This window comes from Gorilla gorilla, chromosome 12 (assembly GCF_029281585.2).
Source record: "Gorilla gorilla gorilla isolate KB3781 chromosome 12, NHGRI_mGorGor1-v2.1_pri, whole genome shotgun sequence".
NCBI classification, from domain to species: Eukaryota; Metazoa; Chordata; class Mammalia; order Primates; family Hominidae; genus Gorilla; species Gorilla gorilla.
The window spans coordinates 59,449,303-59,465,217 of record NC_073236.2 but is presented as its reverse complement, the minus strand read 5'-3'; the positions used below and the strand labels follow the sequence as shown (position 1 = coordinate 59,465,217).

At 40.4% G+C, this 15,915-nt stretch overlaps 1 protein-coding gene across 8 annotated transcripts in view; it reads left to right on the top strand.

Moving 5' to 3' along the window:
• CTNNA2 (catenin alpha 2) overlaps positions 1-15,915 on the top strand; it is a 1,198,185-nt gene that overhangs the window by 848,529 nt on the left and 333,741 nt on the right. The window contains exon 1 of one of the 8 annotated variants that reach the window (XM_055378928.2): positions 591-896. The exons of the other annotated variants lie outside the window; for them this stretch is intronic. The gene's annotated coding sequence lies outside the window, so the exon portion shown is untranslated. Of the gene's footprint in view, positions 1-590; positions 897-15,915 lie in introns of those variants that run through there. 8 annotated transcript variants of the gene reach the window in all.

The following is a 15,915-nucleotide window of genomic DNA, read 5'->3' as shown; positions in this document are numbered from 1 at the left end:
GCAGTTCGGACTGTGACGTTGTGGGGGAAAAAAACTCCAAACTCGGGGCTCGCGACTCCCCAGGATTTGACAGTCTGGTTAATGTCCGTCATTGGAAACGACCACTGACCGGCGCCACCTTTTACTCCGCGGAGACAGCCTGCCATTCGCGCCCCGGGCAGCTGCAGAGAGCGGGCTCACTCATGCTTTGCGGGCGGCGGGCGGCGGGCGGCGGGCGGTGGGGAGGTGCGGGCGGCGGCGCGGGGAGCGGCGAGCGGCGCCCGGGCTCCTTCCCTCCACCAGGCAGTGTGCGGCGCGAGCTTGCACAGGCACCTACTGCTCACTGAGTGTCGTAAGCTGCTCACGATTGTGCGTCTTCCCCGAGCACCTCAGACATGGGCAGACTGAAAAGGGGTGGGCATAAAACCAACATTTTACCGAACCACTAAAGTAATATATGTTTTTTGATGAAACGGAAAACACTTTCAGCTTTTTTGTCCATATTTCAAAAAAAAAAAAAAAAAAGGAGGGGGGAGGGAGGTGGAGGTAGGGGTAGCATCATCCACGACAAGATATTTCCAAGTGGGAAACTGAAATGTTCTGTGCTCTCCCCCTTCCCTTTTGGGGATATATTCTTTTCCCCTTTAAAACTGTCTGCGTGTAAGAGATACGTAGGAATCTGTAGAGAAATCAACGTTTGGACCTTTGCTTTAGAAAAGCAACTTGAGAGAAGACACAGGAAGGCAATGATTTGGGGCTTGGCTAAGATTTTGGGTTTTTTCCCCCCTCTTGCGGGTACTGGAATTCTGCAGTCAGCCAGCCGTTTTTTGAGGTGGAAAGGGGAAATGCTTTCCAAACCCACCTAGTTTGGGAAGCCATCCCAGTCCCGGTGGTGTGAGATCCAGTGTGGCAAAAAGGTATGTCTGTGTGCAGGGAGACTTGACTGAGATCCCTCCGGGGCTTCATCAGGCTCCACAGATACATATGGGGTACAGGGTGGATTAAAGAACGATTGTACTGTCTGACATGGGGAGGGCTAACCCTGACTTGTGCTGTTCATGGTGATTACTGGGCCCTGCAGTGCACCCCACTCCAAGAGAGTGTGAATGTGTAGGGATGTGGTAGTTTAAGCCATAATGAAGCCTTTCCGTCTCCATACACACATCCTAATTAAGCTTTGAGACTGCACTAAGTTGTGCCACTTTTTCCTCTGAATATGACGAGAAGCCTTTGCCTCATTATTTCTATTCACAATCATTTATAGATAGGAGTCCTTACAATGAGCTCTCCCCCCACCTCCCCACACACACAGCTTGTGCCTACTGGTCTGTAGAGGGTCTGCCCTGGGGAGGGTCAGTTGGTCATCTGTTTAAACAAAATCCTCCAAGATGGCTGAGAAAGCCTGCGGGAAGTGAGTGTGGGCAAGCCTTCCTTCTTGACAAAGATGCCCAGGGAGATGGTAGGGAGAGTCAAATGTGAGTCTCCAGCTCCACTCTTTGAATTCCCATCGTTTCTGCCTCTAAGGAAGTCAAAATCAGTAGGCATTATATGTAGTGGCACTTACTTTGATAGGAATGAGGGTGGATTACCAGAGCCAGGGTAGATAGACTGGACAAGTAACTGGATTGGTCCTTAGCATCTAAGCTGAAGAGGCCAACCAATGGAATCAAAGTCACCAAAGACTGGTGGTACTTTTCAGGAAAAGTCATATGAACAGGGGCATGAATCATTCCATTTTGTATTCATCTGAGCTCTGCCCTGGTCATTCATCTCTGAGATGTATCATTTAATTGGAAGGAACACAAATCTGAAATGTCCTAGACATCACATGCTGTCTTAGGAGTTAGAAGAGACATTAGAAAATCAACCCCCTTAATTTTGCACGTGACTAAACTGAGGCCAAGAGACATCATGGTTTATCCAAGGTCATACAGCTTGCAACTGGCACAGATGGTTTTTTCTTTCTTTCTTTCTTTCTTTCTTTCTTTCTTTCTTTCTTTCTTTCTTTCTTTCTTTCTTCTTCTTTCTTTCTTTTTCTTTCTTCCTTCCTTCGTTCCTTTCTTTCTTTCTTTCTCTCTCTCTCTCTCTCTTTCTTTCTTTCTTTCTTTCTTAATTTGCCATTCTTGATGATTGCCTCTCTGTCACTCTTGCTGCCTACCTAACTCTGGATCAGGCATTTGCATGTTTCATCCTGGCACCTCCAAGGTGCTGCGGAACACTTTAACAGACAGACAAACAAATTCACCCTCAAGTGGTTTCACCTCTTGCCAAGACAATTATTCCTGACAGCAGGCCAGCTGATGGAGCCATAAACTCTAAAGGGTTGGGAGGTGGGGGAGGGGTGTTGAGGAGGCGCCCGCAGGGTTAAACAGCGGCCAGCCATTCAGCGAGTACTGTGAGTACACACCACCCAATCCCTAGGGTTGCTAGGAAAAAAAAAAAAATCCTCCTAATGCTGGCTGCTTGGCAAAGTGGTGACAGAGGCTGCCAAATGGGCAAGAAGAGGTCCCACTTTGGGTGTCACTTGATTTGTAGAGCTGGTGCAGAGAGGCAGAAGAGTTGAGTGTTGGCAAGAAAGAAAGGGAATAAAATTAAATTCACTGATTTATATGTGAGTTTTCTTCTAAGTGTGCTACTCAAAACTTAGAAGATGCTCCTAGGCTGTAATTAAAATAAATAAATTTTATATATATATATATTATATATAAATATATATTTTCTATATATTGCTTTTTGCATTATTATCCTGCAAATCATTTCATCTATATGGTATCTTTAAGCCTTTCCCACCTCTAATGTGGCAAGTTTGCATCTTTTCTACAGTTTTAAACCCCTTGGCAGAACCGTATACATTAACAGATTGAAATGAGCTTTATTGAAATTTAGCTATTCTAAGTCATCTAAGTTGCAGAATCCCAATTTATTATGTATTTAAAGCATACCAGCACTGATTAAATCAATGCAAATTAGGTTAAATAAGAACAACATGAATCGAGTGTTTCAGCAAAGTTGAATCGAGAAACGACAACTTTTGAGTCACCACAGCAAGTCGATATGACTGTTTTTCATGAGTTTTAATTTCATGCCTGTAAGTGTCCAATGAACTAAAAAAGGAAAAAAGAAAAAAAAAAGCTCACCTGAAGTTTTTTTCTTTCCTCCTGCTTATTCTCTCATATGTCTTTACCTGTCTTTTGAAAATATCTGATTCACCAGGTTACAATGTAGCTATTGCATGTACTGGATCAATCTCTTCTTCCCGGGTGACCATAGATTTCTGTTGGCAAACTTCTTCTTCAATGTTGTATATTGGATAGGAGATGCTTTATATGCTTTGAAAATACCCTTGACATTTTCCATGTTTGTCAGGGGAAGGAACCTGAGCTCATCTAGCTGAACTGCTATAGCTGCAAGTCTAGTACTAATAGTTGGGCATCAAGAATACCATCCCAAGCCATCATGCCAACATGTGATTGGGCACTGAGGCCAGACCTCCAGTTTGGGGTAAGAAACGATAAGAATCTTGAAAATATGGATTCAGCAAATGGGAAGCAAGTCTGGGTTATATGAGTTATGAATCTGATGGCCAAACATAATCTGGAACTAAGGGGAGGTAGAAGAGAGAAGCTCATGGAGCAAATTCGTTGTAGTTACAGAGGCCAGAAGTATAGCTTGACGGAGGGAAGAGTCGATTAATTCCTTCTCTCTTCAACCTTGTAAATTAGCCTTTGCCTAATGAGCCCTCCTGTTTTTCGTGGTACTCTATGTTGTGAAGTGCAGTGGGGGAGTCACATACAATTTTTTTTTTGGTATGTCATTACTTCTGTTTTATCTCAACACTTCCAATTTGTTCATTTTAGTCAAAATAATTTGGAACACAGAGATGCAAGTGCAGAAAGTCTGAAATGAATCTGCATTCTGGGGATTGGCTTTCCATTAGCAATCTTTGTCAATGTTCAAGGAAGGAAATTTGAGTGATTATTTTAATGTTCTGTCATCGCTAGCACCAGCCTGGACCTTGATCTTTATGCTGTTGTCTTTAATTTTCAGTGGCAGCGAACCATGGCTTTTCTTTAAAAGGAAACCTTTAGAAGAATTGGGGGAGAGTGGGAGTCACAATTTCAAAAAGAGAGAATTAACTTTGTTGTTTCTGTGGGCGCATACCATACAGCTGGCATTTTACAGAATGCCTCAAAAGGTGCATGGAGAGACTGAGGGTGGGGAGCCCCAAGGCTGCTCTCAGGAGATCCACTTAGAAGAAACAAATTAGAAATTGAGGTCATTCTACTTATCAAACTTTGTCCAACTCTTAAAGCAACGTGGTAACAGGGATAGCAATAAGAAACTAACTGCCATGCTCTATGAATGATGTAAATGATGAGAATAAATAATAAAAGAAATAATAAATGAATTAATAATAATAAATAGAAATGCAAGTTCTCCTGGGCATGGTGGCTCATGCCTGTAATCCCAGCACTTTGGGAGGCCGAGGTGGGCAGATCATCTGAGGTCAGGAGTTTGAGGCCAGCCTGGCCAACATGGTGAAACCCGTGAAACCCCCTCTCTACTAAAACTATAAAAATTAGCCAGGCGTGGTGGTGGGTGCCTGTAATCCCAGCTACTCAGGAGGCTGAGGCAGGAGAATCACTTGAACCTGGGAGGTGGAGGTTGCAGTGAGCAGAGATCACGCCACTGCATTCCAGCCTGGACAACAGAGTGAGACTCTGTCTCAGAAAAAGGAAAAAAGAAAAAAAAGGGAGAGAGAGAAAAAAAAAGAAAGAAATGCCAGTTCATGAGGCCTGTCCTCCCTCTCCACAGGTTTTCTCTATACTGGTGTAGAGAACATACTGGTGCTCTGATTATGCCGTGTTACGCTTACCTATGTTTTTATATTCTCTCCATCTTTGCTTACCTTCGTTTTAACTATCCTTCAAGATTGATGGCAAATCTCCTCCATGATTTCTTAACTGACTCCAAGGCCCCTGCGCTCTATAAAGCAATCCCTTTTTCTTCTTCTGAACTCCATTAGCAGCTTACTTTTATCAATCTCGTGGTCCTGTTCACTTTGTATGAGTGTGGCAATAATTTCTAATGATAGTATTTTAAAACTGAAAGGGACATTAAACATCTTGGAGACGAAGAGTAAAAAGACCTTGTTGGGATTTCTGCTTTGCCACTTTTTAATCGGTATAACCCTATAAAAGTCACTTCTTGGTCAGTGAAACAGGGCTAAGGATGGCTATCTCAGAGGATACTTGGGGGAATTAAATGAAATCATGTAAACTCTATAGAGTTTGTTCATTTAATTTTTGTCACTTCTGTGTTTCTCTATTTACATTTTTTTTTGTTTTTGAGACGGAGTCTCGCACTGTCACCCAGGCTGGAGTGCAGTGGCATGATCTCGGGTCACTGCAACCTCCTTCTCCCGGGTTCAAGTGATTATCCTGCCTCAGCCTCCCAAGTAGCTGGGATTACAGGCGCCCGCCACCACACCCAGCTACCACATCTCAAAAAAAAAAAAAAAAATGTAAATAGAGAAACACAGAAGTCACAAAGATTAAATGAACAAACTCTAATAGAGTTTGGCCACTCAAAAGTGTAGGCCTTAGACCACAAACCTTGGAGCTTGTTAGAAATGTAGATTCTCAGGCCTCTCCCCAGACCCATGGAATCAAATCTGCATTTAACCATTAGCCCCAGGTAATTAAATTTTGAGATGCATTATTGGAACATTCACAAATTTTAACCTGAAATAAAAACCCAGATATCATTGATTCCCTAGTTTTGTAATTGAGAAGCTAAAGGGGCAGAAATGTTAAGTGATTGCCCACCCTTGCTAGTGGAATTGGGTCCAAAAAATAAAACTTTCTGAATAATGTGTTTTCTCTCCTATTAGATTTTAAACACTTAGAATGGAAAGTCTATGTGTATCACAGGCCTGAGCACTTAGCAGGGCTCTTAAAGTTTGATTTTGTAATTGGTACAGCAGGCGGTGTAGAGCCTTCATGGGTGCTAGCTTTAGGTATCTTTCAGCTGGTTTATTCCCATATTATCCTAGGAGATAATGGTATTCTGACATCTGGCATAAGACTTTGATTGCAGTCTTCCAAGGCAGGCAGAGTTGCATGGTAATTGATCCCATGGGGCAGCCCAACATGTTGCCCCTTCACACATACAATTTTGGAAGAGTCAAGACAGCAGGGACAAGTGAGGGGAGGTAAGTTGGAGGTGCATTAGGGTTGTCTTTCTGGGAAAAGCTTTGATGTTAACAGAGTTTGCTTACATTACTCCTCAATTTTCTTATCACTGCCAATCTGCTACTATGGCATGTGCGTATTTCTCATGAATACTTTATTATAAAAAATGTACTTTGGGAGGCCGAGGTGGGTGGATCACCTGAGGTCAGGAGTTCTAGACCAGCCTGACCAACGTGATGAAACCCTGTCTCTACTAAAAATACAAAAAATTAGCTGGGCGTGGTGACGGGTGCCTGTAATCCCAGCTACTTGGGAAGCTGAGGCAGGAGAATCACTTGAACCCGGGAGGCGGATGTTGCAGTGATCTGAGATCGCGCCACTGCACTCCAGCCTGGGTGACAGTGCGAGACTCCGTCTCAAAAAAAAAAAAAAAAAAATGTAAATAGAGAAACACAGAAGTGACAAAAATTAAATGAACATGAAGTCACCTAAAATTCAATCACCAGAGATGAACTATTAAGTTTTGGGTATACATTCTTTCAGAATTTGTCTGCTCTTATTTATTAATTAGGTTGTTTCTGGTTTTTAGTCATTATAAAATATACTGTGATTAATATCCTTATACCTTTGAATATATGGGTGCCCATGCCTTTAAATGTTTGTTCTAGAAGTGGAATTGGTGTTCAAAGGATGAGGACTTTAAAAAAACTATTAATACATAATGCCAAATTGTCGTCCTGAGAGATTTCACACTTTTCATCCTCAATAGTTGCTCTGCTGCTTTCTCTTTGCCTTGAGAAACCCCCGTGATACCATAAATTAAAACATGTTTTGGGGCCCCTCTCCTTCATCTGGCTGGGGCCCCAACCTGTATTTCTTTCTGCCTTTGTTTATGATGCCTTGGAATCATTCTTCCTCTTCACACCCATTTCCTCATTCCATCCTATGAAGGCAATTCCCGCTTCAGAAAGAGGGCTGGCTTGGGGCCTTCAAGATTCCTTCTGGGAGTTTATGAGGACTTAATTCCTGCATCTTATTAAGTATCTGGCCAGCCAAATTATTTTCACAAAGCCATTAATATCTGAAAATGGATTAATCCAGCATTACTTAAAATGCTCTATGAGGGTAAAAGTATTTAAATGCATTTGTGAAATGCACAAGGCTTTGTTCTGTTGTTCCTGTTTCACCCTCATAAGAAATCTCAGTCTCACAATCTCAGTTGTAAGAAATCTTGTTTTTCATGGTTTCAGCCATTTATTTGGGATTTCTGTTAACACTAAACCAGAACAGTTTTGAAAACTTATTTAATTGCAGTTTATATTGCGTTTGACTTTAAACTGCCTATCACTTTACCAAGACATTCCAAGGTTCAGATTTCAAGCATTATAGAAGAATGCTGGTGCAGGAACCTGTTTTATGTCATAATTTTATCAATTATGGGGGATACCTAGACAACTACAGTTCTTCTACTTGCTACTAGCAAATTTCACCTTCTCATCCTAGCCATAAATAAAGGAACTGTTAGAAATGCTTGTTCCTCATTGCCACAAAGAAATAGCATTCGAACATAAATTTGATTCTCTCAGCAAGGCAGTTTTTACTTTCTGCAGAAAGGGTGCTCATTGCAGATGGAACAATGGCCAGAGCACACCTGGACAGAGGAGGGGCAGGAGTTCTTACTCCTTACGCAGGTAGCCCCTACTGCTGTGTGGTTCCCCTATTGGCTAGGGTTGGGCCGCACAGTCTAAGCTAATTCTGATGGGCTATTTAAAGACGGTGGGGGTATGAGCCAGAGTAGCTGGGTGAGTAGTTGGTGGGGACAACGGTTAGAAACAGGTAACTAAAAGTGACTTAGGTCAGAGCAGGTGACCAATGGTGACTCAGGTCAAAGCAGGTGACCAGAATGAGTCAGGACAGAGCAGATGACCGGGGAACAGATGTGAACTACTGATTAGAACTAGTGGGAAAGTTGTTTACTGAAACTAGAAGCAAGTGGGCAAAGAGAACCAGGAAGTTAAACTTTAAAATGGAGAATCAAAGAATAAGAGAGCTGAACCTACTGACATACTGATTCTTTGAAGAGAAACTTGGGGTTCAATGTATTTAACAGAACCAATTTAATTCTATAGTAAGTTCTGTCTGCTCTGTCTCTGATATTCCTTGACACTTAATTATCTTGTTTTATAGAATTTTACAGATGTTGGAAATTTTGTCCTCACAGATAAAATGAAACTCTCTAAGAACAGACATATTACTTTCTCTGTGTTTTAGACCTTCTAATATCTACCTTTAAAGGGAGAAGAAGATCAGATGTGAGAGACCAGATATAGAGAGATGAGAATTGCCACATAGCACTAGTAAATATGTTTTCTCTTCTCTTAGTGCAGTCTGCATAGTTCTGGGTTTGTAAACACTCTCATTGAATTGAGTTTATTAACTAGTTTGAATGCTTGCCTAATCAATAGCTTGTGGAATCTAAACTAAATATAAAAACCTCTATATTACATTGACATATAGGCACAAGCCATTAGCCCAGCAAAGCCGAAACTCTTGAGTTGAAGTCACACAGATTAATGCCTTTATGTGTGGCCTCCTGTTGCAGATCTATTAGTTGTAGGAAATCCCTCACCATCCATAAGCAACAGGTCTTCAGTGGTAAACTAACCTGCCTAGTTAGATGCATTTATCTCTTCATTCAAGTTGTCTCACTCCTTAGTCTCTGACAAGAATCTTGAAAATGCCTTTCAAATTATTTAACATACGTGTTTGCTGCTATTCTTGTTTTTGTTCATTTGTTGTAAGTCAGATGGAATTTTACCCGATGAGAAGCAGAGTTAGATAAAATGTGGTCCCTACCCTGTGTGTTCCCAGTTCTGGAGTGGAGATGATGAGTAACAAACCAATATTATTCATGCTATGGCAGAGACGTAAACAAGAGCTGTGGTTGAAGAGATTTTTCTAGCTAATTGAGCAAGACCAGGTAGAGGAAGGAAGACGAATTGACCAGATGGATGGATGGAGAAGGCCACTCCAGTCAGTAGGCAAAGTCTGTGAAAAAAATATGAAGACTTCTGAGATGCATACCATGTCTGGAGCACAGGTATGCAGGAGAAGGGGGTAAGAAAAGAGGAGACCAGAGTGTGAATTTAGTGCCAGATTGGAAAGACTTTCAACTACAAATATGATTTCCAAAATGTGAGTACAAGGGATATAATTCTGATGACTCCCTTGAACATGAATGGAGGAGAAAGGATACTGAAAGCAATGAGAGCAGTTGGGAGACTACCGTATCTTCCCAAATGAGATACTATATGGGCCATGTTCACATTACAAATGGGCAGGGCAGCAGGTACAATAATAGCTCTGCAGTGGATTGACAAACTTTTAAGTGGTACTCTTTCTAAGAAAGGTGATTTCAATAGATGGATTGCTCTAGGGGAGAAGGGAGGCAAGGAAGAGTAGGATGTAAAAGCCAGCTAAGCTCACACTTGGAGCCAGGAGTGAGCAGTTGAAGATCTGAACAGACATTAGAGCTGCACATATAGGTCAGGGAGTCCCTGGAATGTGCTTGGTGGCTATAGTGGTGGCAGTAGATGCAAATTCCAGAAAGAAAGATTAGAATACCAGCTGAGGCACAATCAAAAGTTTTCACAGTCCAGTAAGGTAATATCTGGGGTAGCAGTTAGATGAGGAATAACAGGACCTTGTGTTACCTACAAAGTGCAGATTTTGATTAAAAGCATTCAAATTCTAATTTATTACAACTGAATTTTGTTAGTGAGCAAGTGATATTGTGGACTGCATTCAGCTTAAGGAATACCAGTTTGCAGAGCCTCTAAGTGATGATTCTCAACAAGAAAGAATAGGATGGGGCAGAAGAAGTAGAGATCGCCTCAATAGGAAGGACAGTTTAGTAAAATTAGGAAACACTCCCCTAGTCCATAGCAAGCAGCCTTTAACATATAGGGATGGCCATGGGACTGTCATTAATATGAATTTCATGTGGCTGTGGAAGAGATAAAATATGGTTGAGCCTGATAGATTTGGAGAGGACATTGGATGGTCAAGATCACCAACAATGGGGCAGGATGCCTGACCATGAGTGAACCTGCAAAGGAAACGTGTAAGGATGATGCTGTCTGCCTCATGGCTCTATGTCAATGTCTAGCTGATGTTGAGTGTATCATTTCTGAAGAGGGTTTGCCATTGGCATATCACATCAATGTAAGATTATTCCTTTGCGGATAGACCTTATATTCCTTCCTCAAACATGGAACAAGGTGATGGCTGGAGGTCATGTCCTTCAGAGGCAAATCTATATTTGCATTTTAGCAGAAGAATTTGAGACATCTAATAACATTGTGAAAAGCATTTTCAAATTTCTGACTTTGTATTAGTCTGAAAACTGTTCTGCCATTTAGAAGCTGTGTGATCTGGGCAAGTGACTTAACCCCTAAGCAGAAACATTCAACATAGTAAAACAAAGGAAAAATGAGTTGAATTATAAAAACAGAAAATAGTTAAAATGCTATTGCAATAACTACCTATATCAATTTCTACTATGCCAGGGCAAAAATCACACCCTATAGATTGAAGAAAAGGAGGGAAAATAATCATAAGCACAAATTGCATTGTGCCCAGTATCTCAGACTTTTGACTGCTCCCTCTTTAGATATCTGTTCCTACTTTAGAGGCTGCGTAAAAAGCAAAATCAAAATGAAAAAGGCAGCAACAAACACTCCAAAACATGGTGGTTAAAACAACAATCACTTTATTTAGTTTCTGGCAATATGTGTTGGCTGAGTATAACTTCTGTGGGGACCAGGTTGACTGAAAGCTGTGGTGCTCGCTCAAGTGTCCATGATCAATTGGAAAATTAGCGGAAGACTGGACAATCCAGGATGGCTTCACTCACAGGGATGGCAATTGGCAGCCTGTTGGCTGGGACTCAACTAACTTTAGGTTAGGGTACCTGAGTTCTCTCCCGCATGTCGTCTCATCCTCCAGTAGGCTAGCTCTGGTGCAATCAGGTGGTGATTGTCGGGTTCCAAGAGCAGCAAAGGAGAAGTCCCAGCGCGCAAACACTTTTCAAGTCTCACCATTTGGCAAATTGCTGTTGTCTGTTAACTAAAGCCAATCACATGGTCAGTCTGAATCAAGGAGTGGAGAAATAGGCTCCACCTCTTGATGGGACGGGAAGAATTTATAGTTGTTTTTGTAGATTAAGTACAGCAGCAGTGGTGGCTTAATATTATTACAACTGTAAGTATGAAATGCTTTAAAGTGATTTTTATTTCTCAAGCCATATGACTCTAACAGTATCATCCATAAACACTGAGGACCAGCAGTGCAGGTATCACCTATAGCTTGTTAGAAATGCAGAATCTCAGGCCCCACCCAAGACCCACTGTAACAAATTGGAATCTACATTTTTACAAGATCTCCAAGTGATTCATAAGCCCGCTAAGGTTTTAGAAGCACTGTATCTTTTTGCTGTTTCTCATAAGTCCCTTTCTTAGAATTGCTATCTTTTCTTGTTGAGTGATAGATCTTTGATTTTTAAAGGTGCCAGAACTGTTTCCTTCTGCACAACTGAAACAGAACAAACACAGGTTTATACAGTAAAACAGGTTGCTTCACAGCGTGAATAGCTAGAGAGAGAGGATATAACATTTTTATGCTCAATTGTCCTGTGCCTTTTTTTAAATGGAAATTGAAAAATTAAGATAACAGTACATAAATATTTAAAAATATTGTATTTAACCAGGCAGCACCATTCAGATATTAGAGCAATTTTTAAAGCAGTAGAAACAGCTAGGCATGTACTTAAACTGACCTTTTCCATTTCTGAACCATTACTTAACTGGACCTTGATTTTCTGAAGGTTCAAAGATTGATTCTCCAACCTTTAGTCTGCAGTTTAAATATCTCTAGAACATGTGCAAGTCTCGGGATACTCTTTAAGATTTTATACAGTTAATAAGACCAACACAATTTAAGCATCTGGCATGTGCCGGCTGCTGGTCTCCCCTAGTTTGCTTTTTACCTTAAGTCTGAACAGAAAGAGAGAAAAAGCAATTTTGCATTAAAACCGAATGCTGTTGTTTTGTGTGATGTTTGCTTGCCATATTCTCTTCTCAAAATGGGACAACTTCTTTGAAGCTATAACTGATGTTCTTTTAACTATATATGCTTTGAGGTCCCGTTCTTGTCAATCAATTAGCCAGCCAATCAATAGTTAACAAATATCTATTGAGTACTTCACATATGCAGGCATATTCTAGGTCTGGGGATACAGTGGGGAACAAAACTGAGCAAGTTTGTAAGCAAATAGATTAATAAGATAATTTTAGGTACTGATAAAGGAAAAATTAAATAGGACCATCTGGAAGAGAGAAATTGAGGGACCGGACCTGCTTTATCTACGGGTAGGCAAGGCTTCCTTGAGGTGGTGGTATTTGAGTTGACACCTGAATGATGAGCAAGGGGAAGCCATTTAAAGTGCCATGAGATATGCATACCAAGCAGAGAGAACAGAAGGTGCCAAGGCCCAGACACTAAACCAAACCTGGTCCAAGAGACTGTAAAATGGCTAGTGTGCTCAAGTGAGTGAGACGGGGATGAAGAGATGGGAAGGAGGATTTTGAACACAGGATACACTTTCTTAAAGAATCCATGCACATTTTTATAAATGTTGACAAACATTCACCAGCATCCTCATAACCTCCACTAGACCTTATAAAGTGATTGATTACTCTGTCTCAGGCACTAAATTAAAGCACTTTAATATATTAATTCCATTTATTCATTAAAATTCTGTGAGATCCTTCCACTTTCAGAATATACAAAGGAAATCAAGGCACAGTAAACTTAAGCTACGTGCCTTAACACAGCTGGTATTGATGATATAAAGTGATTTTTCTGCATTCCCTACACCCTTTTATGGAACAATTAAGAGGGCTGGATACCAATCAACTTTTTAACTCTGTAAAAGCCAAACTTGACCCTTTTAAAATCTTCCTTTCCCCAGGTTTAGACCCAGCAAGAGGCGGGATGGGGCAATTCAAACTTTCCTCCTGGATTCCCACTCCTCTCGGCCCCCTTCTACCATCTGTTGCTGTTTGCGTAGAAAAAGAACAGAACAGAATACCGACAACCACACACACTCAGAAATCTCGTTTTGTATGTGGGAGTCTGGCTTCATTAACAAGTTTCTCAAACTCTCCCTGCACTACAACACCAATCTAAACATAACTCATTGAAGTCATGGGAATAGGCAATCATCAGCTTCATGGTGCTCAGATGTCAGTGTCCAGATACATCACCTGCTACTTCCTTGTAACCTGCTTCAAGCAGGTTGTTTTTCTCAAGAACCTCTAAATAAATAATGCCTATTTCTGTATTCTCTAGCCTCTGCATTGTCACTCTGATTCTAACTCCTATTGAATTTCCACCTTCTTTCTAAGGGGTCCCATTCTCACTCCAGACTACCCCTCACCCCATCTACTCCTACAAATCCGTATGTCCACGTATTCACCCATCCATTCCTCAATCATGTAGTGGGTACTTACTCTGTTTTCTTAACTGTGCTAAGTGCTAAGGTATATGAAATATTTTAGATAATAGTCTCTTCTTTGAAGAGTTCACTCACTAGTAGGAGAATCATACTCCCAGAAGTCCATATTAATCCCCTCCTTCTTTGAGATGTTACTTATCTAAAATTAAGAGAGCAATTTAAGTAAATTTAAATTTACTGTATTAAATTGCTCTGTGTTTGTTTCTGTGTGCCCCTCCTCCCCTGTTTTCCTTTATGCCTTCTAGGTTGAAATTTCTCAAGAGCAAAGTCCAGGTTGTATTCCTGGTGCAGTGAAGATAGAGTTGGGATAGTTATGTTTAGGTTTGGGTTTTGCCACTTACTAGTAATTTAGGGGGTAAATTCCTTCTCTATATAAAGAGTGGGAGTTGGGTTTGAGAATTTCTAAGATCCCGTTGAGCTTTGACATTCATGGGTTTCATGGATTCGTGAATTCTAAAGTATCTAACAAGGTCTGGAAAGTGAAGGGAACATGCAATACAAAACTTGTTTCAAAGGCATTTATTTTTAACTTATTTATGTGGTGGGTGGTTTTCTAACTGAAATGTAACATTGTCCCTGGCTTATAGACTGAGACAGAGTAAATTTAAAAACAAACTATTGAAAAATCAGATTGGACCTTTTTTGTGAAGCTGGGCCTTTCAACAGAGTGTTAGGTTAGGATTCTTTCCAAGCCCGTAGAGCAATGCAGACAAGAGATAGTCCCTTAGTAAGCCAATTCTCTATTTCAGCCTTCTTAGGGTGCTACCCCTTACACTAGACAGTCAACATTGGCAGTATCAGAATGATCCTAGAAGAGGTTTTAGTGTATGTTGGAATAATCCATAACTGATAATTTTAAAAAGATAATATGCTAGTGGCTTATCTCTGTGCTTTAGAAGGTATTATCAAATAAAGATTCTCACCCTTTATCAAACCCCATCACAGATGGGAGCCTGGCCTGGTTGCAACTCTATTCAAATGGTCTTCTGAATTCCTTTGACCATATGCACAGGTTAACTATGTTCAGATAGTAATAACCCTATATGGGTAAGTACTCATTTTAGAAAAACATAATTTTCTAAAAGAATTTAAATTCATCAACTAATTTTAATATAATTGGTATTTGAAGAATGTCTACCAATTTGGAATATAATTACCTAGCAAGGGCTGATGGATACCAACCAGTTTTTTTGTTGTTGTTGTTTTTATTTCAAACAATTAAATAGTTGTTCAACAAAACGAGACTGGCATATTGCCAAACTGGCCACATCTCCAGACCCAAATAGGATTTGTTTCATTACATAATATGGTGAAGAGTATATTTCTTCTGTAGTTGTTGTGAACATTGCAAAGGCTTTAGAAATCTTTCTGAGATCCAAATATACCACTCAGGATATTATTCAACCAACATGGAGAACAAAGTACTGTTTACTTTGATGGTTTTTCTCTTTCAAAATCTCTAAGGGCTGAAAATGAAAAGCAATACTTTGTGACTTTGGTGATGTGGATGTAGTGAGACTGTATCTGGGTCTCCAGTTCCACAATTCTGCTTTTCACTCTGATTCTGTTCCCACCTAGCACCCCATCCCAGGTGTAATAAGAATTCTTGAGTCATAAAGTAAACTAGATGGCATTTACCACCCACCTAAATGAAGTGGTGTCAGGAGGGTTAAAATAAGACATATTCAAAAGTCCTCCAGAAATATTTGATGTTCTGTATAAAGACGGTAACCATTCACAGACTGAGCCTTTCTGTAAAAGTAAGAGTGTCTCTTCCTGCAGCCTGCTGGTAGGAAATGAGGCAAGGTTTTTTATCCAACTATTTTGGGAGCAGATAAGAGAGGAATGGAATGTTATAAAGTAATAATAAGGAATGTCAGAGAATAATCTTGTTCTGATTCTGACATTTGGCGATTGCCTTCATTCTGGACATTATTTTTCATCCAGGTAACATTTTTAAACAACTCAACAATAAATGTAAAGTTACTGTTAGAACCTAAATTTCTTCATCTAAAAAACAGGATTAATAGTCTTGCCTCATAGCACTTTTAAGAAAATAAACATAAAGTGATACATACACAGTTGGTTTCACAGGTACATTCTGCAGCTATGAGATAATTTTATTGTTTTTGTCACTTTTGTAAGGACCACTTCTAAAATAGTAGA